The sequence below is a fragment of the Salvelinus sp. IW2-2015 genome, linkage group LG32, assembly GCF_002910315.2.
Source record: "Salvelinus sp. IW2-2015 linkage group LG32, ASM291031v2, whole genome shotgun sequence".
In the NCBI taxonomy this organism is placed as follows: Eukaryota; Metazoa; Chordata; class Actinopteri; order Salmoniformes; family Salmonidae; genus Salvelinus; species Salvelinus sp. IW2-2015.
Window position 1 is genome coordinate 16,253,560 of NC_036871.1, and position 13,308 is coordinate 16,266,867.

The 13,308-nt window shown below is 42.6% G+C and overlaps 1 protein-coding gene across 1 annotated transcript in view; it reads right to left on the bottom strand.

Moving 5' to 3' along the window:
* Positions 1-13,308, bottom strand: part of LOC111956389 (partitioning defective 3 homolog) — a 253,578-nt gene that overhangs the window by 48,491 nt on the left and 191,779 nt on the right.

Consider the following 13,308-nt stretch of genomic DNA (forward strand, 5'->3'; position numbering starts at 1 on the left):
TTTGTGACACAGCCTAGACCTAAATGGGATTTGGGATCCTAACAAAGACCTGGCCAGCTTAACAAAAGCCAGCCAGCAGCCTCTGCCTACATCTCAGCATCCCTCTCCTCTCAACATGATTCAAATGTGGATTGTGTAGAGATGACCACTTCGTGGATTCCCTCTCTACAGTATCTCAGCACTCCCACACAGACAGGCACGGAGCTACATTCAACAGTGTCACCATCAAACACTCTGTGTTCACCTCCTACTATCTCCCTATGATCAGGTCCARACATCTAGCCAGAGAGGAGAGCAGACCTGGTCGTTTTTAGAAATCTATCACATACTCAGAGGGTTTGCTTTACCCTGCCTAGAAAGTGAGCAAGGATTGGCCCTTTTTGGGACTTTTCCATTGGTTCCCTTTCTCCAGGCAAGCTCAATAAACAGGGCAAAACAAGTATTTGAGCCCAGCTCTGGAGCTGGGGCCTTGTGAGTAGAGATGAGCCACAGCCCTGCATGGCCTGGCCTCAGATGTGTGCAGTGTTGCCTGGCAACAGGAGTCCACAGTTCAAAGGTCTTTAATCAAAGAGTTTATTCGATTGTTTATAATCCTTTCCTCTCCCCAGCTAGTTGATGCCATAATACAACCCAATTTAGGGTGAGCTAATGCTGTGTTCTGGAGGAAAGAGTAGGGCAGAACATGCACCAAATTCCCTATATAGTGCACTACTTTCGACCAGGACCCATAGGGCTTCTCCGGGTTATACCCACCCGGGAGGATTTTTCTGTAGAACAACAGTGAGAGGGTCACTTTGGGTGACTTTTTAAAAGGATATTCTACACCAAAAGTAATTTAAATTAAATGATGTTGACACCATCTGAAATAAAATGCTCCCTTTAAAGTCATTATAACCAGTAGCCCAACTGATTAAGCATAGTGGCTTTAAATAAATAGGCTGAAGCATGAGATTGCCCATCTACATTTAACCTCAAAAGACTCTGAATGCATCAAATTCTACAAATATATGTTGTAAAATGTCACTCTGATCTTAAAAGCGCATCTCGGCATAAATCATATTATTATAAAATTGATTAAATAAAAATGTTTCCTCATCAATCTACACACAATAGCCCATAACGAGAAAGCAAAATAGTTTTTTTTTTTTTGCAAATGTATAAAAACTAAAATAAGAAATACCTTATTTACATAAGTATTCACACCCATTGCTGTGATACTCGAAATTGAGCTCAGGTGCATCCTGTTTCCATTGATCATCCTTGAGATGTTTCTACAAACATCAGGTGCATCTGAATACTTTCCGAATGCACTATATATATATATATCTCAATATGATTTTTCTATAATATTTTTTGGAGTAGCGGCGGGGTACCGCTGCTATATGTATATAGGGGAAACACTGTAAATGTGGGTGGGCATGCTGTCAGGGTTAAAGGGTCAGTGGTAGTGTGCAAAGTGAACCTAGTCAGTCCACAGGAGAACTCAAGCCAAATGTCAAACAGTTCTCAGCTGGATGGATCCAGAACTGATGGGGCCAAAGGGGAATTTCTGGAGGGAATTATGTAAAAAATACATGGGGCCAGCGCCATTAAAGGTTCATGTGAAGCACATACTGTTTGTGTAAATCACTGCAACAGCTGTCTAAGCTCTTTTACCAGTAATGCAATATAAGTGCATTACGTATGTKGATGGACCTAAGAATGTTAAGTGTTTATGATGGATAAAAAACACATTGTACTTTGTGATACGATTGTATTTATACTACCAGGGTTACGTGCCTGTCACAGACCAAGACTTCAACCAGTGACCCCAGAGGGAAGCCCATATGATTAAATAGAACACTAATGTAATGCATCTCTATGGAGAAGCCCCTGTTGGTGGGATTCAGCTCCAATAAGGACTACGCCCGTCTGGCACCAGATATGAGAGGAGAGTGGATGACATCATTCTGACAAACACCAGACATGGTCAATATGAGGCAGAACAGACGGCTAGACGTCCATCCAACTGTCCCTGAGTGACCAGGCATACGTTTAACAGGCAATTTACCATCATTTGGAATCTGCGGTGCTGACCTGTCTCTATTATATATTATAGTGTGTGTGTCTGTGTATCAGACTGAGCCACAGGTTCTATGGTTCTCTGCTAATCAGTTTGGTGCCGTTGTCTGTTGAGTTCAGATGCAAACCAACCCCCAGAGGAGTTCTGTCTCTCTGGGTAGGGTCATGAACATTTAGCCACATTATTCACAAATGGAGCAGCCTCTAGATAAAAAGACAAGCTACAAAATGCATGGGCACTTTGAAGGAATACATTCTGTAATGGTATTCCGCCATTTTGTTTCAGTGAGGCAATATATGCAGTGTGTGTGTGTGTGATAAACAGGTGTAATCCTAATCCAGCATACAAACAGATAGACAGATACAGTAAAGAGATTGGAGGCTTATCATATGCTAGTAGGGAAGGATAGGAGGCAAAGTCTGCATCCCGAATGGCAACCTATTTCCTATTAAAGTGCTACTACAGGTCAAAAGTAGTGCACTATATAGGGCATAGGAAGCCATTTGACACTAATATCACTTATTCAACGTATTGACATCCTCACCCACCTCATCCCACATCCAACTCACATTCATGCAACCCTCTATTCAGTTTTAAACCTTAAGAGTTGTCAAGGCAGCTAAGAGCGTCAAAAACTTTTTAGGAATGTTTTGTTACTTGACTGACTGGTATTGAGCTGTACACAACACCAACAACCTAACCAATGAAGGCAAAGGGGACTAAAGCCAAAGGGGGCTAAGACGATGGCCATAGAGGCATACTCTCCTACATTCAGACAGGATTAGGGTTGACAAATTCAGATAACTTTCACAAAATTCCCAGTTTTTCTAGAAATCCCAGTTTGGAAGATCCCCGGAATCAAATCAAATGTTATTTGTCACATACACATGGTTAGCAGATGTTAACGCGAGTGTAGCGAAATGCTTGTGCTTCTAGTTCCGACAATGCAGTAATAACCAACGAGTAATCTAACCTAACAATTTCACAACAACTACCTTATAAAGTGTAAAGTGATGAAGAATATGTACATACAAATATATGAATGAATGATGGTACAGAACGGCATAGGCAAGATGCAGTAGATGGTATAGAGTACAGTATATACATATGAGATGAGTAATGTAGGGTATGTAAACATTATAATAAGTTGCATTGTTTAAAGTGGCTAGTGAAACATTTTTTTCCCATTAATTCTTCCATTATTAAAGTGGCTGGAGTTGAGTCAGTATGTTGGCAGCAGCCACCCAATGTTAGTGATGGCTGTTTAACAGTCTGATGGCCTTGAGATAGAAGCTGTTTTTCAGTCTCTCGGTCCCTGCTTTGATGCACCTGTACTGACCTCGCCTTCTGGATGATAGCGGGGTGAACAGGCAGTGGCTCGGGTGGTTGTTGTCCTTGATGATCTTTATGGCCTTCCTGTGACATCGGGTGGTGTAGGTGTCCTGGAGGGCAGGTAGTTTGCCCCCGGTGATGCGTACTGCAGACCTCACTACCCTCTGGAGAGCCTTACGGTTGTGGGCGGAGCAGTTGCCGTACCAGGCGGTGATACAGCCCGACAGGATGCTCTCGATTGTGCATCTTTTGGTGACAAGCCGAATTTCTTCAGCCTCCTGAGGTTGAAGAGGCGCTACTGCGCCTTCTTCACCATGCTGTCATTGTGGGTGGACCAATTCAGTTTGTCCGTGATGTGTACGCCGAGGGGGGGAATAAGGAGGAAGTCCGGAATCCGACAATTAGGAATTCTGGAAAACCTGGGAATTTTAGGCAAGTTAACTGCCTCCCCAAACCAAAGCCCCATAGGCTGTTGCCAGGAGCCCTGGATTAAGGAGAGAACAGAACAGCATGTCTTCCTTATAGATTAACTAAGATGACTCCGTCACAGAGAGGAGCAGATGGGAGACGGTAGTTGATCGTTAAAATCTATAGCCACATATTTAACCAACAGTAACATATTACATAATGGTTTGTTGAATATTGAAGAAACACCCTGTAATAAACTGTTAATAACGGGTCTGGTAATCAATATACTATACTGAAAGAACTACGTATCTAAAAAGCAGCTTGAAAAACACAGGTTCCATCCCAAAGGGCACCCTATATAATGCACACATTTGACCAAATGGGCCTATGGGCAACAAATTGTGCACTATATMGGGAATAGGGTGCCATTTGGGACGTAACCACTGCATCTAAAAAGCAGAAATGGAAATCTGTAAAGCAGATCAAGATATTAGCAAGAGGTCAAACACTGGATTAGGGTTTATCACATATACATATGTGGATGGAAAGGTGGATTAACTAACTGATGCCAGTCTGATATATCTGGCCTGGTTTATGTGTATGTTATTCAATCTGTTCTTTCAGAACTGCACTTCCTCTATCTTGCAGAGGCTTTTCCATCTCAACACATTATTATCTTACTATTTTAACCATTCTCCTATCCTGAAACCAATATTTTGTGTGTCAACATCGTATGTTGCTGAATCTGCCTTGCTCATGACTATGTTTATGTGTGTAGGTGAGTGTGTGTGGGAGTGTGTGTGATTCCTGCTGGGTATCTGAAAGCCCTCTGCCTGAATGGAGGGGGATTAGCTGTGTGTTTACTCACACTGAATGTGGGAATTAATTGCCCTCTGGTACATGCATACACACACACAATCCTGAGTGGGCCCACATTCAATTGCCTTTTCTATTCATCTGCAAGCTAGTAGACCGAACAAGGTTGACGCGACCCCCTGTGGTGTGATGTCACTCACTGTAGCTCCAGAACCTCATTGTGTGTCCCAAATGGCACATTATTTCCTATATAGTGCACTACTTTTAACCAGAGCCCTATATGGAATAGAGTGCCATTTGGGAAGTAGACTCAGAGACGCTGCTTGGCTAGCTGTTTCATATCTTCTTGTGCGTTTGTGATACGATGTGACCAATATGTTCCTTTGGAGCTGAGGGCTTTTTCTTACAGGCCTAAATGAATATAATGGAGCAGATTTAATAATAACAGCCTCAGAGCTGGGGAATCAAATCACATGAAATCACACAGAGGGAGCATTCAACCCAGGTCTCTATTCTCCTAGAGGAGGATGAAACAATACAGATACAGGAGTTAATTAACTTGTTTTACCCTCCATCATGTGATGGAACACTGCATGTGTGCCCTTCACGATATATACACCAAGAAAAGAACATGCTTACTAATCTTAAACATGTTAAAAGGGTAAATCTGGGATTGGTACATCCATTTTTGGATTGGGGTATTTTTAATCTCATGGATGGGTCTAAGAATTTGAGAGTTGTTACATTTCTCCAGCCCCATCACTCAGCTGTTTACGAAAAACGTGTCATGATGACCACTTCGTTGTTTGAATCCCAGAATGGCCCTTTCAAGTGAATTCTCCCAATGCTCTGTGGTTCTCACTAAAGTAGTCTCTAGATAGACCTAGTCAGTATCAGATAGAACGTCGCAACCCTGCCAGCCTGTGGGGAAAACAACCTGTGGTTACCTAGGTTACCCCATTGGCTCACAGCAAAAACTTGACCGTTTCAAACGTTTTCTTGCTGTATGCTTGCTTTAGTCAATTACAAAACTAAATTTAAGAAAAGTACAACATGTCTAAAGATTCCTTTTAAACATTGCCTGCTCCCTAGYGTTCTCAAACGTAATATTGTAGGGCTTCCCTCATGCCCCTTTCCACGACGATGCTAGCAACCACTTGAGTTTCCCAAGACCTACAACACAAACAAACCGACTATACTGTTACACGTAAGTAAGTTACACGTGAGTGGAATTACAAACGGACTGTACAAAACAAGTAAAATGTCTTACATCTTTTCCACACACATAGCTAGCTWCGTGCAGCCATACCAGGACACCACGTCCCCACATTTCTCATACCGAGCCACATGGCTCATCTCGCAGGCTCTATTTCCATACGTGGTAGTGTTGCGAACCGTAGGTCGAGATTTTTYCACCTGGCTACATAAACAACACATCAGCTTTTTGTTATGTTTTGTTATTTCTGTATAACTACAAAAAAAATKGACAACAAAGTTGCCTCTTTTACAATGGGGGTCAATGGGAAATAATGTTGGTTTTCCCCAATTTGTGGGCGTGGAATTCCTTATTAATACGCGAATACCGACAGGGACTATAGTGATGGCCGACACCATTGTTGCCAAGTAGGCTAGAACAGAGCATGTAGTCCTCTGTGACATTCCATTAGCAGTCTATCTGGGGGTTTAGGAGTCACAGGATTATGACAAATGTTACCAGATGTCAAATGTTAACTCAAGACCTTGTGAAATATACACAGTMATTGTGGGAAAAGGTTACAGACGGAGAGGGCAAGTCGGACCAACCACAATATCCAGGAGAGGTTATGAAATTTGGCAGTGGACCATGATGGACTAGSCCACAGAGAGAGAAAGTATTCTTAACTTAAAGCTACAGCTACGACACCACCAACGCAATAAACATAGGAACGCCCTTAAAAAAATACCAATTACAGCACGATAAACCCAATTTCAACATAAATCATTTTCTTTCACTTGCTCTCTCTATAAATACTGTTACAAGGCTGCCCATATTAACCCAGCCGAGTTGCATTTTCATAGTGTAACACAGTACCAAAGCCTATAAACTCCACAAAAAGCTCAATGCTGTTTCAACGATGTCGCAACCAGGGCTCTAAATTAAAACATTTCATTGGTAGCACTGGTGCTCCCAATTTAAAAGTTAGGAGCACCACATGAAATTTAGGAGCGCCAGAAATGACGATTTATATTATTGATTGAGATACAGCCTACAGTGCACTCAGACATCTGGACTTGTTCCACATTTTGTTATGTTACAGCCTTGTTCTAAAATTGATTAAATTAAAATAACAATCTCAATCTACACACAATACCCCACAATGACAAAGCGAAAACAGGTTTTTGGAAATGTTTGCAAATGTATTAAAAATAAAAACAGAAATACCTTATTTACATAAGTATTCAGACCCTTTGCTATGAGATGGAAGCCACTCCTCAGTAAAGGCACATAACAGCCCGCTTKGAGTTTGCCAAAAAAAGGCACCTAAAGGACTCAGACCATGAGAAACAAGATTCTCTGGTCTGATGAAAGCAAGATTGAACTCTTTGGCCTGAATGCCAAGTGTCACATCTGGAGGAAACCTGGCACCATCTCTACAGTGAAGCACGGTGGTGGCAGCATCATGCTGTGGGGATGTTTTTCAGAAGCAGGGACTGGGAGACCAGTCAGGATGGAGGGAAAGATGAATGGAGCAAAGTCTAGAGAGATCCTGCTCCAGAGCGCTCAGGACCTCAGGCTGGGGCGAAGGTTCACCTTCCAACAGGACAACGACCCTAAGCACACAGCCAAGACAACACAGGAGTGGCTTCCTGACAATTCTCTGAATGTCCTTGAGTGKCCCAGTCAGAGCCTGGACTTGAACCCRATCTAACATCTCTGGAGAGACCTGAAAATAGCTGTGCAGCAACGCTCCCCATCCAACCTGACAGAGCTTGAGAGGATTTGCAGAGAAAAATGGGAGAAATTCCCCAAATACAAGTGTGCCAAGCTTGTAGCGTCATACCCAAGAAGACTCGAGGCTGTAATTGCTGCCAAAGATGCCTCAGCAAAGTACTGAGTAAAGGGTTTGAATACTTGTGTCTAAATGTCTAAAAACCTGTTTTTGCGTTGKCATTATGGGAGTAGATTGATCAGGAAAGAAAACGATTTGTGAAAARGTCGAGGGGTTTGAATACTTTCCGAATGTACTGTATATTGGGCCTATATGAATTCTAGCTACTTTTGAAGTACATCTTGTGCCCTAGAAACAAATATGTAACACTGTGAAGACATTTGCTTATTATAAAAGCTAAAAYGCTGACACAAATACCAGTCAAATCAAAATCAAATAAAATGTTATATGTCACATGCTTCAAAAAACAACAGGTGTAGACTAACAGTCAAATGCTTACTTACAGGCCCTTCCCAAAAACGCTGAGAAAAACAGAAAACAAGAACACCAGGAATATATATACAATGAGTAACGATAACCTAGCTATATACACAGGGTACCAGTACCAAGTCATTTGTGGACTATAAGGATTTCTACATTGTGTAAAAGCACTATTTTCCTATTGCGATGCATTACATTGAAAATTGTACACGCTCTCTTTAAAAACGTAAGGTTTGTGATGACATGCAAGATATGTCAAGAATTCATCACTAGGATCATTGATCTCATGAACAAGATATCCCCTTYCTTTCTATGCCCCCAAATGTTTGGATATACTGGTAAAGTTACCAGGWTGTTAGCTAGCTAGCCAATGAGGTACTGTAACATGACTGAAGAAAGTGTAAACAAATGGTTAACGACATGCAAGTCGTTTTAGAGCTGGGTGGAGGGAATGGTGCTGTCATTCCACAGTATGATTAAGTTGACAGAAGTCAGTCATGGCTCTCAGGGTGGAGGAAATGGCTGACTTCTCCCCTGGGTTTCATGAAGCTTCTGGCAGACTCATTTTACGCTGCACAGTTAAATTGAAATTTCTGATGGGCCGTAGTTTTGAAAGCGAAGGCAATTAGAAAATGAATTCCGCTGTATATTTATGCAGCTGCAGGTTTGTTTTCCTTCTCAGTCAAGCGGCCAAATGGGCGCTGGAAGATTTTATAGCTCAGAGGAAATAAAAATAATATTCTGGCTCTCTCATTTTGAGACAGACTAGGGCAGTTCAGACAGCACATCTCCCCCCTTGGTAGAACAGGGTATGACTGTCCACAATGATAATAATAACACATACTGTAAATACTATAGTGCCATAGACATGAGTAGGTCACATACTGTGGGTCATATCAATTACTTCATCTCTTTTATGACATTAACCCTGAACTACATAGTAGAAGTTATACTTGGGGCTATGGCTATGAGATATGGTCAAAAGTAGTGCACAATTTAGGGAATAGGGTGCCATTTGGGACGAAGCAAGRATAAAGGCGTCCGCATGCTTTCCAGCCGAAACAGTTCGCTAGAGTCTGGTGTAGAGACAGGTGTATAAAATCGAGCACACCGCCATGCAGTCTCCATAGACAAACATTGGCAGTAGAATGGCCCGTACTGAAGAGCTCAGTGACTTTCAACGTGGCACGTCATAGGATGCCACATTCCCAACAAGTCAGTTTGTCAAATTTTGTCCCTGCTAGAGCTGCCCCGGTCAACTGTAAGTGGTGTTATTGTGAAGTGGAAACGTCTGAAAGCAACAGCGGCTCAGCAGCGAAGTGGTAGGACACACAACCTCACAGAACTGGACTGCCGAGTGCTGAAGCGCACACTACCGAATTCCAAACTGCCTCTGGAAGCAACGTCAGCATAATAACTGTTTGTTGGGAGCTTCATGAAATGGGTTTCCATGGCCGAGCAGCCGCACATCAGACTAAGATCACCATGCGCAATGCCAAGCATTGACTGGAGTGGTGTAACGCTCGCCGCCATTGGATTCTGGAGCAGTGGAAACGTGTTCTCTGGAGTGAAGAATCACGCTTCACCAACTGACAGTTCAACAGAAGAATTTGGGTTTGGCGGATGCCAGGAGATCGCTACCTGCCTGAATGCATAGTGCCAACTGTAAAGTTTGGTGGAGGAGGAATAATGGTCTGGGGCTGTTTTTCAGGGTGCGGGCTAGGCTCCCTGAGTGAAGGGAAATCTTAATTAACGCTACAGCATACAATGACATTCTTGGTGAATCTGTGCTTCGACTTTGTGGCAACAGTTTGGGGAAGGCCCTTTCCTGTTTCAGCATGACAATGACCCAATGCACAAAGTGAGCTCCATACAGAAATCRTTTGTCAAGATTGGTGTGGAAAWACTTGACTGGCCTGCACACAGCCCTGATCTCAACCCCATCGAACACCTTTGGGATGAATTGGAACGCTGACTGCGTGCCAGGTCTGATCGCCCAACATCAGTGCCCAACCTCACTAATGCTCTTGTGGCTGAATGGAAGCAAGTCCCTGCAGCAATGTTCCAACATTGAGTGGAAATCCTTCCCAGAAGAGTGGAGGCTGTTATAACAGCAAAGGGGGGACCAACTCCTTATTAATGCCCATGATCTTGGAATGAGATGTTCAACGAGCACATACACACACACATACTTTTGGCCATGTAGTGTATTATGCCGACGGTGTGACATTTTTGTTCGTTTTGGACTTGGATTTTTCGGCTGTTTGGGCACATACATTTTTTCTGGAGGCAAGCCGAAGTCTATGCCCCTTCCTCGGTGATTGGTCAATAGTAGGGATTCTTTAATAAAGTCTATCATTCAACGAGAGACGACTTGTTTTCATGCACATTTATTTATTGAGAAATATTGGACCAAACATCTAAGATGTAAAATTGCAACTAAGATCTTCTTGGCAAAAACGTCAAAATGAATGACAGATTTCTTGAGTTATTTCGGACTATTTTGAGGAAGTGTATATTGGCTACGGCGTCTCAAAACAGACAAACGGTACTATTGACACTTTTCTTTTTTCCATTTTCAAGCGAAGGTCTTTTAAGGGAGTATACGAGCACACTCGCTCAGTTAGCCTCCAGCCGAACTGAAGCATGCTGACGCCTTAAGGCTCACCAAAGACGATTCTGCCTGTACACAAGCTACCAGGGCAYGTATGCTCTCCTTATAAAAGGGGTATTTCTCCGGCAGAGCGCCATGTTTCTTTCTCCCTTTCAGCTTCCTGTYCTGTGTATAATGTCCACCGCAGCAAAGCTCTTATATCAGTCCTTACTGGCATACAGGACCTTAATGACAAACATTCCTGCTACTTGACTTGGGAAAAGCTACAAGGTTCCCACCTCGCTCTCCCTCCTATGGTGGGCTGTTAATACACTTCCTGCTCTGTGTAGGTCCTAAAGGAAACACACTTCCTGGTTTTCTCCTGTTAGTATAACAACCTCTCCTGAGGTGTATTTTCTTATAGTGTGAGGTCTACGCAAAAAACTTAACATCTTAGATGTGTTTGTTGTTACATGTACCAATTCTCAACAGAAAGTTACTGACACAAACTCTTGTTTAAATCTTAAGAAAATGTTGCCCAGTATTGAGTAACAGATATATAAACATCTATTCTATCGCACCAGTTCTGCTTGACATGTGCAGTGCAGTGCCCCTTGGAGCATAGCGTGCAGTGCCCCTTGGAGCATAGCGTACAGTAATCAAGTTGAACTGACTACATATAAATCCCTATAAAGAAACAGGAAAGTAGTGCAACTTATATACATCTTCAACTTGCAATATAAAATATTTTACAATCAAATACTCTCCTTCTAAAAATTCCCATGGTGCAATACGCTGTGCCTCTACTTCGCAGTGGCATTATTTCCAAACGCTTTCCAAGGGCATAATGATTTTCAGAAATCAAATAAAACTGGAACCCTGTGCACTACTTCTGATCAGTGCTCTGGTCAAAAGTAGTGCACTATATAGAGAATAGGGTGGCATTTGKGACGTAGACACATATCTAATAAAGTTGTAGGTTTGTGATGATACATCTGCTTATGATTAATGTCTTCGGGGGGGCTGAGTCTTTCACAAACCACATCTCCCCTCAAGAGATGCACAGTACAACAAAACAATGGCCGCTCTAACTTGAAAAAACAATACCATCACCACCTGTGACCCGACCAAATGCTGAAATAGCACTGAAGAGCCAAACACAAGCAAAGTTTAAACAGATTGCGCCAGTGGTTCTGATGCAACGGGGTCATGAACACATCCCTGACTATGTTTATTGAACGAGTGCGCCATGGTATTGCTCGTCTCTTAACAGCCGCAGTGCACGGGAATGCTATTCATTTCTTCTTCACACATCCCCTCTCTAGAACTATATCCAAACCTTAACACTGCGGCAGCACAATGAATTATACATCAATACTACATAGTACATACAGTATTAATACATCTACACACATCTGAGTAGAGGGACATGTAAAATAACACCCAGGATAACTGTATTCACTCTGGCTAGGGAAATCATCCCAGGTTATTCATCTGTACTGTGCTCCAGGCCATACAGTTCTACAGTGGTATACTGTGGCTTCGGCTCAAATGGCACCGGGGCACATAGGGATCTGGTCAAAAGTAGTGCACTATATAGGGAATAGGGTGCCATTTGCTGTAGATAGAGGGCCCACAGGCTTATGGTTTCTCATCACAGCCTTTAGTGTGATGTAAAGTACTGTCACTGCAGTGGCCCCTGTGTTCACTATGGCATCACAGGGACACTGACTATGAATGAATAACATAGTAGGAATAAAGATTTGTCAATATACGATTTGATGTATTTCATGTATGACCATTGCTGCGAAACCAATTTCCTCAGGGACAATAAAGTTGAAAGTTGAAGTCAGTCTTGGGAATGGTGTGAGATGATTGACAGACAGCCAATCCCAAAGGAAAGTGAACAGTCAGCCTGAGGATATGTTTCTCTATGTTTGCGTCTCAAATTACACCTTTATCCCTATTAAGTGCACTACTTTTGACTAGGGCCCAAGTAGTGCCTATTCCCTATAAAAGCCGAATCAAACTATGTAGGAAATAGGGTGGCATTTGGGACGCATACTATGATATGAACATGTAAGAAACGGGGGAAGTAGATCAGGAGAGCATAAGAGAAAATKTAGAAATGCTGCCTTCCTTTCCCTCCAGAAACAAGGTAATCACCAGTGAGTCCCAGTCAGTAGAGTGGTGACATTTAACTGCCTGTACTTGTTTTCCTGGGGTGAGAGTTGATGGCTGGACTAAGACACAAGACAGAGTATATCAGCCTTCTATACTGTAGCTACTCAGTGCTCGGATATAGAATACTTATAGATGAAAGTSAGTGACAGCATAAAAATGTGGAGGTACTGTATGCGCAGCAGTGTTTCTYCTAGCAGTACTCAGGCACGGCAAGGCAAGGCACAGCAAGATACTATTCTCTCAGGAATGAGTTCTTCAACACCTCAGAGGCTTGAAGCTGGAATCCATAATGGTGAAACAGCCACGTCCGTTTGCGATATTACAACAACAAAGAAGTTACTGCAAACCATGAACACTGTTCTCCCCCTTGGCAATCACTGCATGCGTGATAGCAGAGCACAATATGTACTGACTTTTTTTTWAACCATTTTGTGAGACGCTTCTCATCTCGGCAACAAAAACAACAGTGGTAGGGCTGCCAGTGGCGCCGTGCCCCATACTGC